This window comes from Antechinus flavipes, chromosome 3 (assembly GCF_016432865.1).
Source record: "Antechinus flavipes isolate AdamAnt ecotype Samford, QLD, Australia chromosome 3, AdamAnt_v2, whole genome shotgun sequence".
Taxonomy (NCBI): Eukaryota; Metazoa; Chordata; class Mammalia; order Dasyuromorphia; family Dasyuridae; genus Antechinus; species Antechinus flavipes.
Window position 1 is genome coordinate 298,226,489 of NC_067400.1, and position 19,727 is coordinate 298,246,215.

Below are 19,727 nucleotides of genomic sequence, written 5' to 3' on the forward strand. Positions count from 1 at the left end.
ATTTATTTTATTTTATGAAGCATTATATGTCCCTGCTGTACACTCAATAGGCCATTGCAAATGTATTTGGGTATGCATTTAGTACAATTTTGAATATGCATAATATTCAACAAGCCATTTATTAGAGCTTTTGTAAAGGCTCCTTTTTATGTATCCCATGCATCACCATAAATCCTAAGACTATTTTATGAGTTCACTAAAATTATGTTCAAAAAGCAATTAGTCTCCAAAAAATTAGCCTTTAGCAAATATGCTTAAGATATGTAGATACATATGTGTGTTAAAACTTGTAGGGGCTGATTTTCTTTATTTCCATGATGAGTTATGAATCCTGTACATGTAAAAGGAAATGAATTTTCAAGCCCTCAAGCTAAATACCTTTATAAAACGTGTTGAAAATGAAGTTGTATTTCTCCAGTCCTTTTCAATAAGCAATACTTTTAAAAAATAAATACTCCAAAGTGGTTTGATTTAGTAAGAGTAATTCTTTTAAAAGGGCCCCAAAGTTTTGCCAGAGGTCACTCACTGACTTTGCTTAGTAGCCAATCACTGCAGCCAAGTTAATCCTCGAAAGTGTTGTTTGTAACAAAGGAGCTAGCACTATTGTACCTCATCTGACTGAGCCCTTGTAAATTAAAGTAGCCAGTTGCTTTGTTATTCTTCACATGATAGATGATGTTCACTAGTTGCCAGCAATGTACTTTGAGAGAATATATGAACAAGAATTGATATGAATGTTCAGCGAATAGAAGTATCCTTTTGGTTTCATTTCCTTAATGGGACTGCCACTGAATTTCTGGTAATTAATTCTTTCATCATATTATTCTGCTCAGCCTGGGTGACTGGTTGTTTATGAGTTTATATCAAAGTAAGGCAAATAGCCTTTCCTGACTCAGTGATAGTGTCATATGCTGTAAATATATTTCAAGGGGTTATATGCTTAACAAAAAGCTTCTTCTGTGGACATTTTTGTACATAATACAAACAGGAAAACCAGTATCTTATGTGAATTGTGGCTATGGAGGGCAAAAAGAGCTTTTGGATATGGCCTCTATATATAGGATCTGGCACCTGTACTTCTTATTGGAGAAAAATAGTAGAATTCTATCCTGTCATCAACTTAGAAACTTTTCTTCTCCCACTCTATAGAAAGTCGTACCAATAGTACCCTAACTGAACAACATTAATCCCTTTGATATTAAAGCTTCTTTTTTTTTCTTTTCCATCCTAGTCTTTTTGGGGAAATTGTAAAGCCCATACAAATAATACCCATTAATACTATACCATACTCATGGAGAGGGCAGCTAGGTGGTGAAATGGATAGAGCTCTGGGCCTGGAGTCAATTCCTCATCTGTAAAATCTGTAGAGAAAGAAATGGCAAAACCATTCTAGTATATTAGCCAAGATAACCACATGGGCAGATCCATGGGATCACAAAAAATCCAGTACAAAGAAACAACTGAATAACAACAGCAATAATCATGGAACACCATTGTCTTTAAAAAAAAAAAAAAGGCCTTGTATAATGTTATATATCTATATTACTTATATACTGAGCAACATGCCAAGCAAGAATAATGAATACAATTTCTTTGTTTATTCACTTACAGCTTGGTAGGGTAATGAAAGTACTGGTCTTGGAACTAAGAAAATCTTAGTTTGATTCCTGTTTTTAATAATTATTTGCTACAGGATTCTGAGCCAGTCATTTAACTTCTCCAAGGTTGAGGTTCTTCCTCAATCACACCTGCACTACTAATATTTCATGGACGAGAGGGAGGAGGAGGAGGAAGAGGAGAAGGAGGAGGAGGAAGAGGAGGAGGAAGAGGAGAGAAGAGAAGCTAAGGAGGAGAAGTAGGAGATAAAGAAGGAGAAAAAGGAAGAGGAGGAGGAGGAGGAGATGGAAGAGGAGGAAGAAGAAAAGGAGAAGGAGGAGGAGGAAGAGAGAAGAAAAGCTAAGGAGGAGAAGTAGGAGGAAGAGAAGGAGAAGGAGAAGAAGGAGGAGAAGAAGGAGGAGGAGGAGGAAGAGAAAGAAGAGGAAGAGGAGAAGGAAAAGGAGAAGAAGGAAGAGGAGGAGGAAGAGAAGGAGGAGGAGGAGGAGAAGGAAAAGGAGAAGGAGGAAGAGGAGGAGGAAGAGGAGGAGACAACAATAATGATGCTGATGACAATGATGACATTGATGATGATTCAACAATCATATCAACCAAACCAATTAATTGAATTTGACATTATATACAATGTTCACACACTATTGGAAGTAGGCATTTTCCTATCTTTTCTTTGGAGTCAATGCTGTTATTCTAACTTTTCATGAATCTACTTGAATAAAAATGGAAATCTTTATAACAGATTATGTACTTTTGAACCTTTTTTTAAATAGAGTATAGAATAGATGTCTTTTATGATGACTCAGGGACAAAATCACAAGACATTAATTATTATACTTTGCTAAAGATACAGCAATTAGAATATAGGAGTCACTGAAACCTATTTTCTTCAATAACTCCTAGGTGCCAAATTTGCTTTTTAATTTTTGTAATTTTTAATATGGAAATAAAGGATCTGACTTACTTTTGACAAAATTAATTAATGGTCAAATCTTTCTCCTAAGGAATCTCTTTGTCTTCCAAGAGAGTTTTTTTTTTTCCTATTGCCATCCATATCCTTTGATTTATTGGTACAATTTTAACTTAATCTGTGATTCCTGATTCATTAACATATTGACCCACTAGCACTTTTTTGTCAATACTTGTCCATTCTTTTACCTTACCTGCATGAAATTATTGATGGGATATGAAGTCAGGGAATCCCTCTCAATTCCAAAAATGTGTTAGGAATTTGGGGAAGAAGTTATTATAATGGCTACAAATTATTTAACTTCTGATTACAAAAATGATATTTTTATACATATGACTCTGGTTTCCAATATCTCTAAGTCCCTCTCATCTCCTTGACTTTGAACAGAATATGAGGAAATAAAAAAATAAAATATTTTAAAGGGCATCTTTAGCAGTTGATATTTGGGAAATGCTTTAATATTTATAAAGTGCTATCCAAACATGATCTCAAGAATCACAAACTACCTTTGAAGTAGGTGCTACTGTTATCTCTAAGAACAAGAAAATTAAAGCTCAGAGTTTAAGTGATCTCTCCATATAGCTACAAAGGAGAATTAAATGCTGTTTCATTCCTGCAGTGGATGAACTTTGCCAAAATATGTCATTGCTAATAATATTTCACATCTGAATAATATCCTGGTCCAGAGATTGAGTCAATGAGCTGAGTGACTAATAAGAAAATGGCAACAACAGCAACAATAATAATAGTTTCATATATGTATATATGAGATCTACTGTGGAGTAGTAGATAGAAAAGCAGTATTAGAGCCAAAAAGATCTGAGTTCAAATGCTGCCTCTGGAACATCCTGGATATATGATCCCAGGATACTTATAACTATCTTGCTCAGTTCCCTCATACATAAAATTGAGATAATAATAATACCTATCTCATTAAGTTGTTGTGAGGATAAAATGAAATAATATTTATAGATACTTTATAAATTTTAAAGTGCAATATATGTCCTAGCTATTGTTATAATTTTTTATTATTAATTAATTATTATTAAATTCCTCCCTGATACCTACTAGCTATGTGATCCTGGGCAAATTTCTTTACTTGTAAATACACCTGTCATGCATACATTGCAGAGTTAGTATGGGGCTTAATCAGTCACTGAGCATTTTTAAAGCATCCACTATATGCCACAATTAAAATAAGATAACCTAAATAAAGCACTTTACAAAGTTGATATTGACATTTTAAAAGTTAATAGTTATCAGTATTCTTCAAGGAATATTCTATAACTTTCTAGAAACTGAATAACTTATTCTTATATAAAGTAATGGTTATAAGACATTTTTCATTGATGGCACAAAGTAGTGATTTAAAAAATCAGAAACAATTCTCTGTCCATTCATACACAAGCACACCCTGACTATTTTAGTAAAACATACAACTTTATGGTATCCTCATCACTTTTGGAACAACTAAGTTTCTTTTTTTTTTATTTTTTTGTAGAACAACTAATTCTCCAGGAAACAAAAGTTTTATTATATGAGAGCCTACAATAATGGAACAAATGAGAGGTCCAACCCATATTGATTAGACTTCAACCTTGAGTGAACATGAGTCACCAACACCTTCCAGGGATAAAATTTAGCAAATACTGACAAAAAAGGTCAGTTTAGTCAGCATTATAAAATGGTTCAAAGGGTAGATTTTTAAAAGAATCTCGAGGAGGGAGATATCTGGTTTAATGACTAATTTTCTCTTTTTTTTCCCTCCCAGACTACAAAGGTTTGCTATTTTATTTTACATGAATAGTACATGGACTCAAGTAAATACAATTAAGCAAGGCAGAGTCATGAATGAGCAATTTGCTCTTTGTGACTAATTTTCATCAACATTGGGTGGCTTCCTAAGGTCATGTCTCATTTTAAAATACCAAGGACAGTTCACATCAAAGATTCAACTGCATTTGCTTATAAAAATCTTTTATCGTTTTCATTTTTCCTGGGTCCAGAACAGGAACATGCTGATCTCTGCTCTAGAAAAATAAATTTGAAACCCAGATTATCAGAAGGCTTCTACATCAGGGACACCTCTCACCTATTGCTTATAAATGCAGGAATATACTCTGCAATATTCTGGAGAACTGTAGTTTAGCTTTTGATTCATTTGGTGACTCAGTGGATACAGCACTAAGTCTAGAGTCAGGAAGAGCTGAGTTCAGATCTGGACTCAGACACTAGCTATGTGACCCAGAGGAAGATTCTTAACCAGTGTTTTCTCAATTGTAAAATGGTGATAATAAGATCACCTATCTTACCGGATTGTTTTGAGGCTCAAATGTAAAAGTGCTTGGCACAATACCTGGCACATAACAGCTGCTATAAAAATTCTTATTCCTCTATACAGTCCTGAAGGCAGCTGAAGTAAGTGGCGTAGTGTACTTTGAGTTTAATCATACATTAAAGATGCATCCTGGGTCATTCCAGTTGTCTTGACTTTTATTTTGCAACTAGATTTCAGTGACTCTGGAAGAGAAAGTAAGAAGAATAGCTTTGTGTATCTCTGACTCACTTAAATCTAATTTACAAATAAGTCAAAACATCAGCCCATGTTGTCACTGGTCTTCTTCATAAACAAAAAACAAACAATTGTATGATAGTTAATTAATGCATGTGTGACTGGGAAAGTCACTTAATTTCTTTGCATCTTAGGAAATTTCTTTTTTTTTTTAATATGTGTTATATGCTGAGCTACATGTTTGTGAAAATGCAAAAAGAGAAGTATTATCCCAGCTCCCAAGAAGTTTAAATCCAATAAGGAGAAGTAAGATAGATATACAAAGAAACATCCCAATATACTGAAGATATGCTAACCAAAGAACTGTGATTACAAAGATAACCCAAGTTAGGCTAATGTTAGATATATGTTAGATATATGGGGATCCGCTTTGATATGATAAGATATGATATACATATGTTAGATATATGTATATGATCTGTTTTGAATTGAGAAAATCCTAAGACTTTCTTAGCACTTATATCTGTCAGATTACCTAACTAGGTAGCTATGTGACCAGTCAACAGTAATATATGTATGTATATTTGTGTGTGTGTATACACACACATATATAAACACATACATCTATACATACACATACATATATATTATATGTATACATATACACATATACATGAACCATGATATATTGGTACCATCACAACCATAATGATGATAATAGAAATAACAAGCATTTATATAGTACTTTACAGTTTGGCAAAGTTTTACATATATTTTTTCATATAAATATCATAAAAGCCCTATGAGATAGGTGCTGTTATTATCCTCCTTTTACAATTGAAAAAACTGAGTCTAAGAGAGTTCAAATGACTTGCCTAGTTAGGGTCACAGAGTTAATTGCCTGAGGCAGGATTTGAACTCTGGACTTCTTGACTACAGGCTCAGCATTCTATCGATTTGTACTACCTAGCTCTAGATATTGTATATCTCTGATTAGATGAAGTAGAGAATAATATTAAAAAAACTGAATCAAAGTCAAGGTGAGTTCTGGATCAATGGCTGAGATGAAGATGAGACCAAAGATGCCATATTGGAGCAGACAAGGTTATCAGAAATTATTGTTCCATAGTAGGAGAAACAGACAGATGTGTGGTCAAAGCACAAGATGAAAAATAGATAAGCCAAGGTTAGAAGCAATTCAGTTTAACAAGCAATTATTAACCCAAACCTAAGTCTGTGATTTTTATGCAGTAAACAAGAAAATAGGATCTTATGCCAATGTGTCATTTCTGCTTTTTCACAGGGCGTTAAAATAGACTGGATAGTATCCATATTCTAGTAGCTGAGTTATTTAAATTATCATTATTTTGAAAGACATCTTGATTCACTAATGTAAATACGTGTGTGTATGTGTGGAGAGAGAGAACAAATGAACAGAAAAGCAAACAGAAACATAGAAAAGTAAAGGAGACCTTAGGAGGGGAATTTAGAAGTTTTTCAATTAAATCAGAGTGAACAGCTATTGGGGAGGGAAAGATTTAAGCTTTACCCAATAACAATGGCATCCATTTCCAATAGTAAAATATTCTGTTGATTGGCTTAAATACTGCATCACTTTTTCTTAGTCCTGTTCTCCCTATAATAGCCTCCTTAATCTGTTATAATTACCTTTTGTAGCTTCACCAGTAGTTAGCCAAATTACAGCATGACTATTTTTAAAAATGCTTCATTTACAAAAAAAGAGATTGAAATCTCTCTTCCTCTCAGGCTCTCTCTCTCTGTGTCTCTTTATGTCTCTCTTTCTGTGTCTATCTCTCTCTCTCTCTGCCTATCTGTCTCTGTCTGTCTCTCAGTATCTCTGTGTGTCTATGTCTCTCTTTCTATCTCACTTTATCTCTGCCTCTATTTGTTTTTTCTCTGCCTCTGTCTCTCTCTGACTCTTCCCTTCTCCCTCTCCCCACCCCTTTCTTCCCCCTACTCCTTCCTTGTCTTTCCACACCCTGCACACCTCACTTTCTCTCTGGCTCTGTCTGTATCTCCCTCCCCATCCATCTTAGAGTCTCTTTTACCTTTCTTTTTGGATGGGGCTGGGGAAAGAGATCACATACTTAACCCCAAAATGTCAAATTCCAAACGCTAGCTGTCCTAGAAATTCAGGATATGAAATGATCATTTATTCATAATCCTTCTACCCTGCCAAACCCACCCAAGGTCTCTTTTCACATAATTAGCCTTCTGTTGTTCTCACTAGATTTCCCCCGAAGCAGCTGACAGTTTTGTACCTGTCTGCTGTAGCACAGATCTCAGTAATAAGATACAAGTAGCCATGTTATATATTTCTTGGGAATTTATATTATCAGACCACTTGCACATAAGGAACTCTCAGAATCTTATAAATTATCTGATGCTAAGACTAAAAAAATTGGCTAAAGCTAATTCACACTTTCTCCCCTATGGAGTCACTATACCAAACCACTCACATTACAGATTCAGTTCAAAAAATCCAATTCTACAAATATTTATTGGATAGCTATTAATATCACTTAGAAATAATTGTAAAGTATCTTATTCTCAGATTTTTACATTTAGAAACTCTGTTTTCATAGTTCATTCAAATCAATTAGTCCTTAATACAGTAATTCTTACTAACCAGACTTAAAACTCAATGACTCAAAGACTAGAATGATGGCACAATTGTGCATGTATTTTCTAAGGCTGGTCTACTCCCCAGGGTATGGCCTTCTCTAAGTCAAGATACCTAGGAAACAAAATTATTAATCAGAAGGCTACTTTATGTGCATGGAATCAGAGCAAAAAGAGCTGACTGCTCTTGAGGGAGCACAAGTTATTCAAACTACAGTAGAAATTGATAAATTATTCTTGTTCTTTTGTAGTAATTCATATCTCTCTAGTGACTCCCATGTCCAACAGTGTTTCTCCTCCTATTAAATTCTTATGGACCAACTTTTTCTAGACTTCATGCCCTGGCAATCATTACTAAAACATCTCCCTTCACCATCTCAGTATATTCCAATTATTATATATTTCCCAAGTTTACTGATTAATTTTATTACTTACACATCAAATTATTTCACTAATGTGTTGCTCTCAGGCCTCAAGTTGGCATGGAAGTAACCCAGAAATGTTGAAATCTAAATCAAGAGAGTAACAAGTTCAAGATGAAGCTGGGAAAGTCCAAATGTGTTTTGGAGATATGTCATCTGAAGACAACCTAGCTGAGCTGAGAGAAACTTAGAACCCACAGAATGTTGACTAGGTAACAATATCAATGCATGAAACTATTAATACATAAAGAGACCATGATCTGTCTCTGTTGAAAGATGAGCCACTCTTTTCAACAATGAAGTGATTCAAAGCAATTCTAGTAGACAGATTTGCGATGGAAAGAGTCATTCACATTCTGAGAGAAAACTATGGAGACTTAATGCGAATCACAATTCACATGCACAAGCCCCAGAATAACTGTGTGATTTCCAAGGTAATACTACTAGACAGTAATTTATCAGACATCTCCAGGTTACTAACTACCTAGCTAATTCCAATGGCAATTATCACAGAATTATAATTTTGCTTACTCAAGTATTTTTCATATACATCATTAAATCCCAGGATTCTGAAACTATCTGGCCCATCTACCTTAATCTATACTGGAGCCTATACAAATCATTTCAAACAAAATATGTCAAGAAAGATAAGCCACTAAATATGCAGTCAGAGGACCTGGGTTCAAATCCCAGTCAGCTACTTAATACTTGTATAACTTTAGGCAACTTTATTTCCCCTTGTGTCAAATGGAATAGATCCTTGCTACAATGCCTCTTGATTCTATGCTCCTCCTCTTATGACCTTTTTCTATGAGCCATTCTTTAATTTGAAAATTCTCATTCTCAGAAACTTCATTTGACATTCATGGAACAATTATTAAATATCTTCTCTGTGAAATTTACTGTGAGAAGCAGAGATACAAAAATATATAAGGTAGTCTCTTCTATGAAAGAATCTACTTAAAGTGTATAAGATATATAGATATCATATATAAAATATGATAATATATAATATATATCTTATGTATAAGATATAAATATAACACTAAATATAAGTAGATAATAGAAATATGAAAGTGTTATGAAGGTCAAATGAAGGAAAAATGATTTTCAAAGGAGGGGAAAATAAAGAACTTTTGTGGAAGAGACAGCAGCTGATCTTTTAAGAATAGATTGAATGTCAAGAAGTGGACAAAGGATTTTTATATAAGGGTGTATGTTTATAGGCACTGAGAGTTACTGGAACAAAGTGGGAGAGGTGAGAAAGCATTGAGTTTGTTTGGTAGAAGAGAGGGAGAAGCACTGGATCTGTAATTTCATTAGGATAAGGAACTCATAGGTGAAGAAAATTCCTCTAGCAAGGTAAGTTGACATTTTTTCTGTAATATTCATGGTATTAAAAGTTGCCTAGACCACTGAGAAGTTGAAGGACTTGCCAAGTATTATATAACCAGGATCTCTCCTACAGAGCCATGAATGTAGAGTGGCAAGACAAAGATCAAGATGACTGGTGATAGCCCAAGAGACAATGGGGAATCTTATCCTTTCTAAATTAAAAACTTTTCCAGGTCTCAATATGTCTGAAGCAGTGCCTATTCAATGACTGGAGTAGGTAAGAATTGAGATAAAATTGGTGCAATTTACCATCCCAAACATTTCAAATTAGAAGGAGAAGATTCTCAGAGTTTCTGGCCAGAACAGGAAACAGTTATTATTTACACTTATTCTAAGCCATCAAAATCTGCACATATGCCTATGAGTCATAGAGACTTGAACTGGGCCTATTTTTGGACATTTAATGAAAGCCAGAATGAATTGGGTTTAAAGGCTAGTCAAGTAGCTCAATTTAAATGCAATGTCCTTTTTAAAAGCCTGTTTTTTCAGATCTATATTTCAAGAAATCAAAAATGAAAACTATAGACAAAAGAAAATTGCCACAGCTCTTTCAAAAAAAATAATGAAGAAGGAAAGGAGGAAAAATAATAGTAGCATTTCCCAACTTCAGTTTGAATTGGCAGGTTGGGTCTCCAGAGGACTACTACACTACGCTTAGATAATATGTTATAGACAATTAATGCACAATCCTAAGAACCTGATTCACTTCTTGCCACAAATACATACAGCATTCATAGGTGGAATAGGCTTAAACTTAGACCATAATAGTAGTGAAATAAACATGTAAAAATATACATGTGACAAGGTTTAACTCATATCATCAGCTCTGGAAGTCTTTCTCTCTGGAAGAGTCTGATGAAGCACTTTTGCTGTTATTGTTTTTCACTAATGCCAAAAGCAGGACTCAAGTCAGGTCTTCCTAGCTCTGAGAACAGTCCCTTATTCCATGCTAAATCTAACCATATATCATATATCACATATGTTCAATATATGTCATGCAACTTGACTAAATAGTCAAGAAGATGAAGAGAAATTGTGTTTTAAATGGGTTTTTCATTATTTGCTTTATATCATACCAAATTTTGATTTTATAAACTGAACCCATCAGGCTGGATGACTTAAACTCATCAGTTATATAGCAAGACACATCTTGTAACATACTTAGTCACTCTACCTATAAATTTTTATTTTTTTATTTTAATTTTTTTCATTATAGCTTTTTATTTACAAGTTATATGCATGGGTAATTTTACAACATTGACAATTGCAAAACCTTTTGTTCCAATTTTTCCCCTCCTTCCCCCCATTCTCTCCCCCAGATGGCAGGTTGACCAATACATGTTAAATATGTTAAAGAAAAGGCAATAGTACACCATTTCAAAGTCCAATTCTTTTTGTACAGCAAAATAACTGTTAGGACATGTATACTTATATTGTATTTAATTTATACTTTAACAAAAATGCAGGCAGATAAAAATATAGGGATTGGGAATTTTATGTAATGGTTCATAGTCATCTCTCAGAGTTCTTTCGCTGGGTATAGCTGATTCAATTCATTACTGCTCTATTGGAACTGATTTGGTTCATCTAATTGCTGAAGATGGCCACGTCCATCAGAATTGATCATCATATAGTATTGTTGTTGAAGTATATAATGAACTCCTGGTCCTGCTCATTTCAGTCAGCATCAGTTCATGTAAGTCTCTCCAGGCCTTTCTGAAATCATCCTGCTCTACCTATAAATTTATATGTTAACAATGACAAAAGTGCCACAAAGAATGATATTGGATCCCCTAAATTGCCAATCTAGTCTAATGGTTGAATCTAAACTCTTGTTTTTGTCATCTAAGAAGATTATCTTGCAGGGAAGGAGAAAAAGAGATAGACAGACACAGAAACAGAGACAGAGAGACAAAAACAGAGACAGAGAGAGAAATAAGAAAAAGGAAGAGGAAGAGAGACAGAGAGAGAATGCAAGGAGAGGAAGAGGAGAAAGAAAGAAAGAAAGAAAGAAAAAGAAAGAAAGAAAGAAAGAAAAAGAAAGAAAGAAGAAAGAAAGAAAAAGAAAGAAAGAAGAAAGAAAGAAGAAAGAAAGAAGGAAGGAAGGAAGAAAGAAAGAAGAAAGAAAGAAGGAAGGAAGGAAGGAAGAAGGAAGGAAGGAAGGAGGAAGGAAGGAAGAAGGAAGGAAGAAGGAAGGAAGAAGGAAGAAGGAAGGAAGAAGAAGGAAGGAAGAAAGAAAGAAAAGAAAGAAAAGAAAGAAAGAAGAAAGAAAGAAAGAAAGAAAGAAAGAAGAAGAAAGAAAGAAAGAAAGAAAGAAAGAAAAGAAAGAAAAGAAAGAAAGAAAGAAAGAAAGAAGAAAGAAAGAAAGAAAGAAAGAAAAAGAAAAAGAAAAGAAGAGATAGAGCAAAAGTGATTTAGGGGTAGTATAATTATATAAATAACCATTCCAATGAAGTATTCAGGAGACTTTAGCCCCAAAGAGCAAAACTAAGAATAATGGATAGAAGTGACAAAAAGAACAATTCACAATTAATAGGAAAAAAAAATTCCTAACAATTGCAACTACCTCAAAGTGAAATAGGCTGATTCAGTTTGTGAGCTCCCCGTCTTTGGAAGTCTTCAAGAGAATGTATTACCACTTGTCAGGATCATTATTAAAGAGAATATTCTTTTGAATCTTAAAGCTACATGAACTACTAGATAGAACTAGGTGGATGTTAATGCCCCTTCCAATCTGGAAATTCTGTGGTTTTAGTGCTAGTCCTCTCTTGATATGCTAAACATCCCTGGACAACTTATTTTCCCCTTTCATGAATTAATTTTCCCATCTGTGCAAAGAAAATGCTACCACCTACTTCAAATATGTCTTTGATGGGAATTGGGGGGGAGCAAAGAAAAAGAGGGAAAAACAGGTCCTTTTTGCACAGAAGGCAGGGTTATGCTAAATAGAAACACAGGCTGATAGATGTCAGGAAAGAAGTTAGTTTAAACAAATCATGGGAGAATATAGGTTTAACAAAGAATACTTTTTTTTTAATCAGAAAATGAAGTGTCTCCATCTGCTTGAGCATCTTCCATTGAGTTCTGATTATTCTTGTTGGAAGCAGATAAGGCTTCTCCTAATCTGAAGCAAGTGAGGTGTGAAGTTAATTTTTACATTCAAACTCTTACCAGATTAGAAATTGTATGGCTAAATACATATCTTGTAATAGCTTTTTGGTTCTCTATTGTTCTAAATTCTGGAGATTAGTCTATCTAGGGGTATTTTGATGCTCTGTTAGAGAAAAAATAAATTTCTCAAGTGTATAAGGGACTTGCAAGAAACTTGATTTGTACCACAGAGAGGATACTAAAAGTAGTTCCTTTCTGCTTTGGTCTTCCTTTTGGCTTTACCCATGACATTTTGTCTCCCATTTCTGCTTTTACCCAGCCTGCCTCTCATTCAAGGAATGCACACTGACTTTTTTCTCTACTTAAAATCCCTGCTCTCCTTCAAAGTCCAGTTCATACACATCTTACATGAAACCTTTCCCAGGTCCTCCAACTTATAGCATCTTTTCAAAATATCCTGGTATTTACTTTGCAAATCTATTATAATTATTTATACATCTACATATTGTTTGCTCTATAAAGTTTTTAAAACCCTAATGAAGAACAACCACAGCACACTTTCTTTGAGATTGCCTATGGATACTATTTTAAAACAATGAGCCCTAAAGATTATAATTAAAATCTATTTATAGGATATAACATGTAATATAACTAAAATATACTTTATATGATATATTATATAATATAATAATATAACTAAAATTTACTTCATTTATAATTGAATATATATGACAAGTAGTGCAGAATGGCCTGGAATCAAGAAGAACTGAGTTCAGGTCTGGCTCTCAACACTTATTAACAACTGTGAGGAAAGCCACTTAACCTTTATCTGTTTTCATAATAGCATCTATTTCCAAGGTTGTTGTGAAGTTAAAACAAGAAAATATTTGTAAGCCACTTTACAAACATCAAAGTGCTACATAAATGTTAATCATCATTATCATAGATATTATCACTGTATGTACAGATGCAAGAATATATCAAAATAATAATTATCATTATTATTAAATGGTTTTTAGAATTGAATGTGTTGATACAGAAAAGTGAGTAAAGAGATTCAAATGGAACCTTGAGGCAGAGAAGATCAGATCTAGGGAATACGGTTACCAAAGTAAATTTTCCTATACCTTTATTGGTTTTTCCTTTTATTGAAGGTACATAGCCTTTTTAAAAGGACGGCAAAGTAGATAATGGATAGAATGCTAACCCTGGAATCAGGAAAATTTTTCTTTAATTCTGCTACTGTAAAATTATCTGGAGAAGGAAATGGCAAATCACTCTAATACCTTTGCCAAGAAAACACCAAATAAAGTACATAACTGAAAAATGACTAGACAATGGAACACACACACACACACACAAAAGAATGATAAAGGTGGCAGAATCCTAGACAACACTCACTGAGGTATTCCCTAATTTTTCAGGTATGTCTATTTTAAAAGTAATGGGATCCTTGTAGTTAGAGGTCATGAGATACAGATAAAGACTGCCATTAGGAACTTCCAAATGAGGAAAATCCCCCTAACAATGTAGATCAGCATTTTCCTCTACTGTTTATAGTTTTACAGAGCTGCCTAGACTAGGACAATGGAAAGTTGCCCTGAGTCACACAGATCACTGTTTATCAGAAATGCAATTAGGACCCAGATATTCTTAGCTCAGAGACCAGCATGCTATCTTCATCTGCCTCTCAAGGGACCCTAACAAACTCTCTTTATAAGACTAGTAAGGGGTCTTCAAACTTCTGCATTGTTTTTTACATAGTCCAAAATGAATATAAAAACTTAAGGCAGTCTATGTTACTAGGGAGAAAATATTTCAAACTGTAATATGGAAAAAAAGAATCCTGAGGAAAAACGCCCTGGGTGTTAGATTCTATGCTTCTACTTACTCACTATGTAACCTACAACAAATCACATCACTGCTCTATGGCAAAACTGCCCTTGGGTCGTGTAGAATAAGAAATAATAGCCAACTCACATTTACAAAAGACCAAATTGTGTGCTATGAAATTCAAGCAGGCACTAAGAGATATGCAGTTAAGTTTTGAATTTACCACATAAGAGCAAACAAGTGACCACATTTTTCAGGGGTAGGAAGATTACTTTTAATGTGAAACTACTGGGAAAGTTTCAAGAAATGTTAGCAATGTTTGCCTTTCTTAAGGCATTCAAGGCATTTCCCTTTAACTGAGATCCTGGAAATTTCATCTTCATTCAATCAGTTAATGATTCAATAATTCTGCCTTCATTAACTTATAACTGTTTCAAGTAAGTTTTAGTAGCTATCTTTCTATTTCCTTGTTACATACTAATTTAAATGGAAAGGCATCCAAGAGATAGTTAGCTACTTATAAAAATGAACATGCTTCTGGGACCCTAGGTCTAGAGTTAGAAAAGATAAGGAAACTATTGTCTTACAGTTTTATGGTATTTGTGTTGTTGTTTTGACTTATTTAAAATAATGTGTGTATATGTGTGAGAGAGAGAGAGACAGAGAGAGAGAAAGAGAGAAAGAGAGAAAGAGAGAGAGAGAGAGAGAGAGAGAGAGAGAGAGAGAGAGAGAGAAAGAGAGAGAGAGAGAGAGAGAGAGAGAGAGAGAGAAGAGAGAGAGAGAAGGAAAAGAGGGGGAGGGAAAGAGTCACAGAGAGAGACCCATGAGCCAATTATAATTCCCCATCATAGTACCTCTTGGCCATTGTGAATTTATAATCTTTTCCTGCTTTGAATCTTTCTTTCTCAAAATATGAAACACCTAATTTTCTTATCCCTGATAAGTATGTTCATGCTAAGGTAGTCCCTGACATCTAATATAATTTTGGAAGAGCATTATCAGTGGTTTTAATCTTAATCTACTAACACTGATAGCAAAACACGGAGACAGCATAGAAGCAGAATAGATAGAGAGCTGGTTCAAGCTGGGATCAAGTCCTGCTTCTAACAGCCACTGGCATATGTGACATTGGGTAAGTTGTTTAACTTCTCATGGGCCAAGAAAACTCTCAAAGACTGTGTGTTACAGAAGAGTGATCTTTCTAATTTGGAACAGAGAATTTGAGTTTTTTCTAGTGAAAAGCTCCCTACCCTAATGAATTTGCCAATAAATGTACAAATTATAAGAATGGTGATTTTTTTATATTGTTTATACTGATGCTGATGTGATAGTGATGATGATGATGATGATGATGATGATATTAATACTGTGCATTAAAGTTTACAAAATGCTTTCCTCACAGTAAATCAACACACTTGAAGAGAGAAATCCCTGAAACTCCCCACAACTTCAACCAGTTTACAAAAAGCTTTGATCTTTTTCCAAGCTAGGCAGCATGTAAATATAAAGGATTAGGATGCTTCTCATAGTCATGCAAATAAAATTTAAAATAACTGAACATTAAAATTTCAACTTATCCAAACCATGATTCTTTACTTAGGGCTAGCAGCCTGCTAAATTAAAAAAGAAAAATTAAAATGTTATGAGCAATTAACATCTCTCATATTTATGCAGTGTTTCTCTTCAAATGTCTATGAAATATTAAGGTGGTGAATAATAGCTGGCAGTCCTCCAGGGCTATGCAAAGCACAGTACTCTCAACTGGCAGCTAGCATGTCTCTGCTTCAGCAGAGTCTGGGAAATTTAACAAAGCAGATCAGGGGTAATAGAGTTCCTCTTCTCCATCTCCCTGTTCATCTGTAACTGTTTAGATTTCTCTTCAGATTTTTTTCCTTTTTTGCTCCTTAATTTTAAAAAATTCAATTATTAAGTCTCCCATTCAACCAAACTAAATAAGAGTTAGTAAAATTCAATTAAGTTGTAATGAGAGATTCGGTTTCATGGCTTTCAAACCCATTTTAATAACACCAAGTTTCTCTTTCAAACATAGGTCCATCTTTTAAATCTTAACATTTTTGATCCAGTTAGGTATAAGGAAATAAAGTTTTGGACTTGAAGTCAGGAAGACTAGGAAATTCCAATTCAGTTACTAGCTGTTTGATTCCAACATTCCTCTTAGCCATATGCAAAATGGAAATAATAAGAGCACCTCTTACTCAGGATTATTGTAAGGATAAAATGAGGTATAAATGTATAGAAAAATATTTCGCAAATTTTAAAGATCTTGATAAATGTGAATTATCATGACATTGTGGCTATAAGTAATGGTACATGACAATCTCTGGCGTATTCAAGTTAAGGGCCTCCTGATACACTATGAAGAGGCAAGTGGTCAGTATGATCAAACTGTAACCAATTATAAACATGGTATTATTCAGTAAAAATAAGGCAGAAGTCAAAGGTGGCTGAATTTTTTTAAAGGCAAAGAAAAATACCAAGGAATAGGAATAAGGATAAATTGGGATCAGTTGGCTTCTGTACAATTAAAGAGATCTAGAGGAAGGATGACAGCATGTTCAATGAACCCTTTGAGACAGATTCTTGTAAGGCATAAACAAAAGTCACACAGGCAGAGCAGGTTTGGGTGGGATGTAGACAGTTCTGCTGGAGGAAGGGCCCATGTTAATGAAATCACAAATATATCAAAGTATGAAAATAAGAAAGATAAGGTATGATCAAAAGATCAGAGATTTAAAGCCATAAGAAATCCCAGCATTCTGGAATAAAGGACAAAAATGAAGGTGATTTTTTTTAATGAAAAATAATCATAGGAATTTATTCAGTACTTAAACTATGTGCCTTGCACTGTGCTAAGCATTTTAAGAATACAATTTCATTTGATTCTTACAACAACCTTAGGAGCTTACAACAAACCTTAGCTTTCTCCCTTACCTCAGGGAAAAGGAGCACAGTACAAGAGAATAGGGAATTTTGGGGGAGAATCAGAGCAGAAGTGGCAAGGAATGTCATAGCAAGAGTGGATCAACAAGAAGGGATGCATATGTCATAGGAGGAGGAAAAGAAGCTTGCTATTTATATTCTTTCTGAGGGAAAGAATCTGGATTTGATATCTTAACACCTGGGCTTGAATTTCAGCTTTACTATTACCAGTTGTATAACCAGGAACAAGTTATTTAACTTAATCCAGATCTAGATTTCAGCTTTGCAGAAAATGCCAGCTAGCTCAGACCTCTTTCAATTGGAGATACATGATCTTACAATACAATAATGGCAACTATAATAGACTTAGAATTCCCAAAGAAACCATACTGACTTTGCCTCCCATTACACATGAGACTGAACTCCATGATTCTCTCATAAGTCTTTAAATTACCCAATGGGAAGCACTCCTGGGTGCAAAGAATACTGAGAGACCAACCATAAAGGAATCATTGACATATAGAGCATGTAATAATAAAAATTCACCATCCTTTTTCAATAGGTCCTTCATCCATAATTACCCAACCAATGCAATACCCTAAGAGTAATTAAAGAACCAAAAACTCATACACATGCTTCATTCCTGTTGACATAGGACCTGCCACAGATTGTTTTGGTGGAAGCAAAAATCAGACATCTCACAATAGAGCCAAGGGTAGGACTGCATTATCCACACAAATGAGATTTTATATACTATTTTGTTAGACTATTAGGTGAAGTCTGCAAGGTGTTAGGTTAAAAAAATCATTTTAGCTATTGAAATCCTGTAATAGTCTAACATTTGCTTCTTCCTCTTATTCTGCCTAGGGGTTTGCTGGTAAACAGTTGACAATTAGCTCTTCAGGGTGAAGAAAATATACACAAGTCATATTGCATCCTTAACATTGTCTCCATCACTTTCTTAAATTTAGACAATCACCAAAATAATAACTTAAGACCTGATTTATATTTGCAAATTTCTAAGTGTAAATTATCACACTGAAAATTTAACAGTGCTTTAGGGAGCTAGCACTCCTCTATCTCCACCTCTTCCAATCTGTCTGCAAAGTTAAAAAGGAAGCTTAGTTATTTGGATTTTTCTAACAGGTAGTTTCATTGTTGGATTCTTCATTGAATTTTGTTACCTGTGAATTTTAGTCATCTCTACTGCTTCATCTTCTTATATTGTACCAAGTCTTCATGGGCATATGTAGTTAGCTTTTCTTTTTCCCTTTGGCTCTGCAGGGAGAAGTGAGGCAGGTGATCTTGCACAGACCTTCCTCATTTAAATCCAATTCACTTGCATGTCATCTCATCTCTCTGATGTCATAGTCCTCTTCAAGAACAAAAGATAAGCAACAACTTCTGTGAATAAAGCTGGCGCACAAACTGAAATTAGTCAGCTGGACAACTCCTTTCTTCCAACTTTCCTTCTTCCCTCCTTTCCTTTCTCCTTCCTATTTTCCTTCCTCCCTCCCTTCTTTCCTTCTTTTTTTTCATTCTTTCCTTCCTTTCTTCTCTCCTCCTTCCTTCTTTCCTTTCCCTTCCTTCCTTTCCTTTTTCTTTCCTTCCTTTCTTCTTCCCTTCCCTCCTTCCTTCCTTCCTTTCCTCCTTCTTTTCTTTCTTCCTTCCCTCCTTCTCTTTCCTCCCTCTGTCTACTTAGGATATCATATCCTTAACTACAGATGCTCTTAAAAGCATTTTTTTTTTCTCTTTTGTGGCTTTGAACCCTCCCAACATCTCTTGGGGTTTGCTGGCTAGATTTATTTCTTAAAGACTAGGCCTTAATCTAAAACCAATCTGATTCTAATGGGCCACCAACAGATCCTAGGCCAAACCCCATTTGATCATTGGATCCTGATTGATTCAGATTAAATTTAAATGTAAATAGCAATTATTTCTGATTTGGTCTCCTCCCAGATTCATTCATTCATTCATTAAGATAGAGAGCTAGAGAGCTAGATAGATAGATGAGAGAGAGAGAGAGAGAGAGAGAGAGAGAGAGAGAGAGAGAGAGAGAGAGAGAGAGAAATGTATGTGTGTGAAAAAGATATTTTGCCTCAATTGCTACCTAGCCTCAATCACTGAATGGGTGCAGCCTCAGTCAAATTCAGACCTGTTGGAGACCTTAACTTAAAAAGGCCAAGTTCTCTCACTGCATACAGGGCCATCTCCATTCATCCTGATCTATATATACCTGGCCATTGTTCTCAGATGGCTCTGGAGGGGAGAATGAGGTAGGTGACCTTGCACA

General features: G+C 34.7%; 1 long non-coding RNA gene across 2 annotated transcripts; it reads right to left on the reverse strand.

The window, feature by feature from the left end:
* Nucleotides 1-857: 857 nt before the first annotated feature.
* LOC127557928 (uncharacterized) lies at nucleotides 858-19,429 on the reverse strand. Of its 2 annotated transcripts, none has more exons than XR_007952667.1 (3): nucleotides 18,619-19,429; nucleotides 4,935-5,098; nucleotides 858-1,361 (listed from the first exon to the last, which is right to left on the reverse strand). It is a non-coding gene; the product is annotated as an uncharacterized LOC127557928 (long non-coding RNA). The 2 variants fall into 2 exon arrangements; XR_007952666.1 differs by lacking the exon at nucleotides 18,619-19,429 and adding an exon at nucleotides 8,169-8,281.
* Between the last annotated feature and the right edge of the window lie 298 nt (nucleotides 19,430-19,727).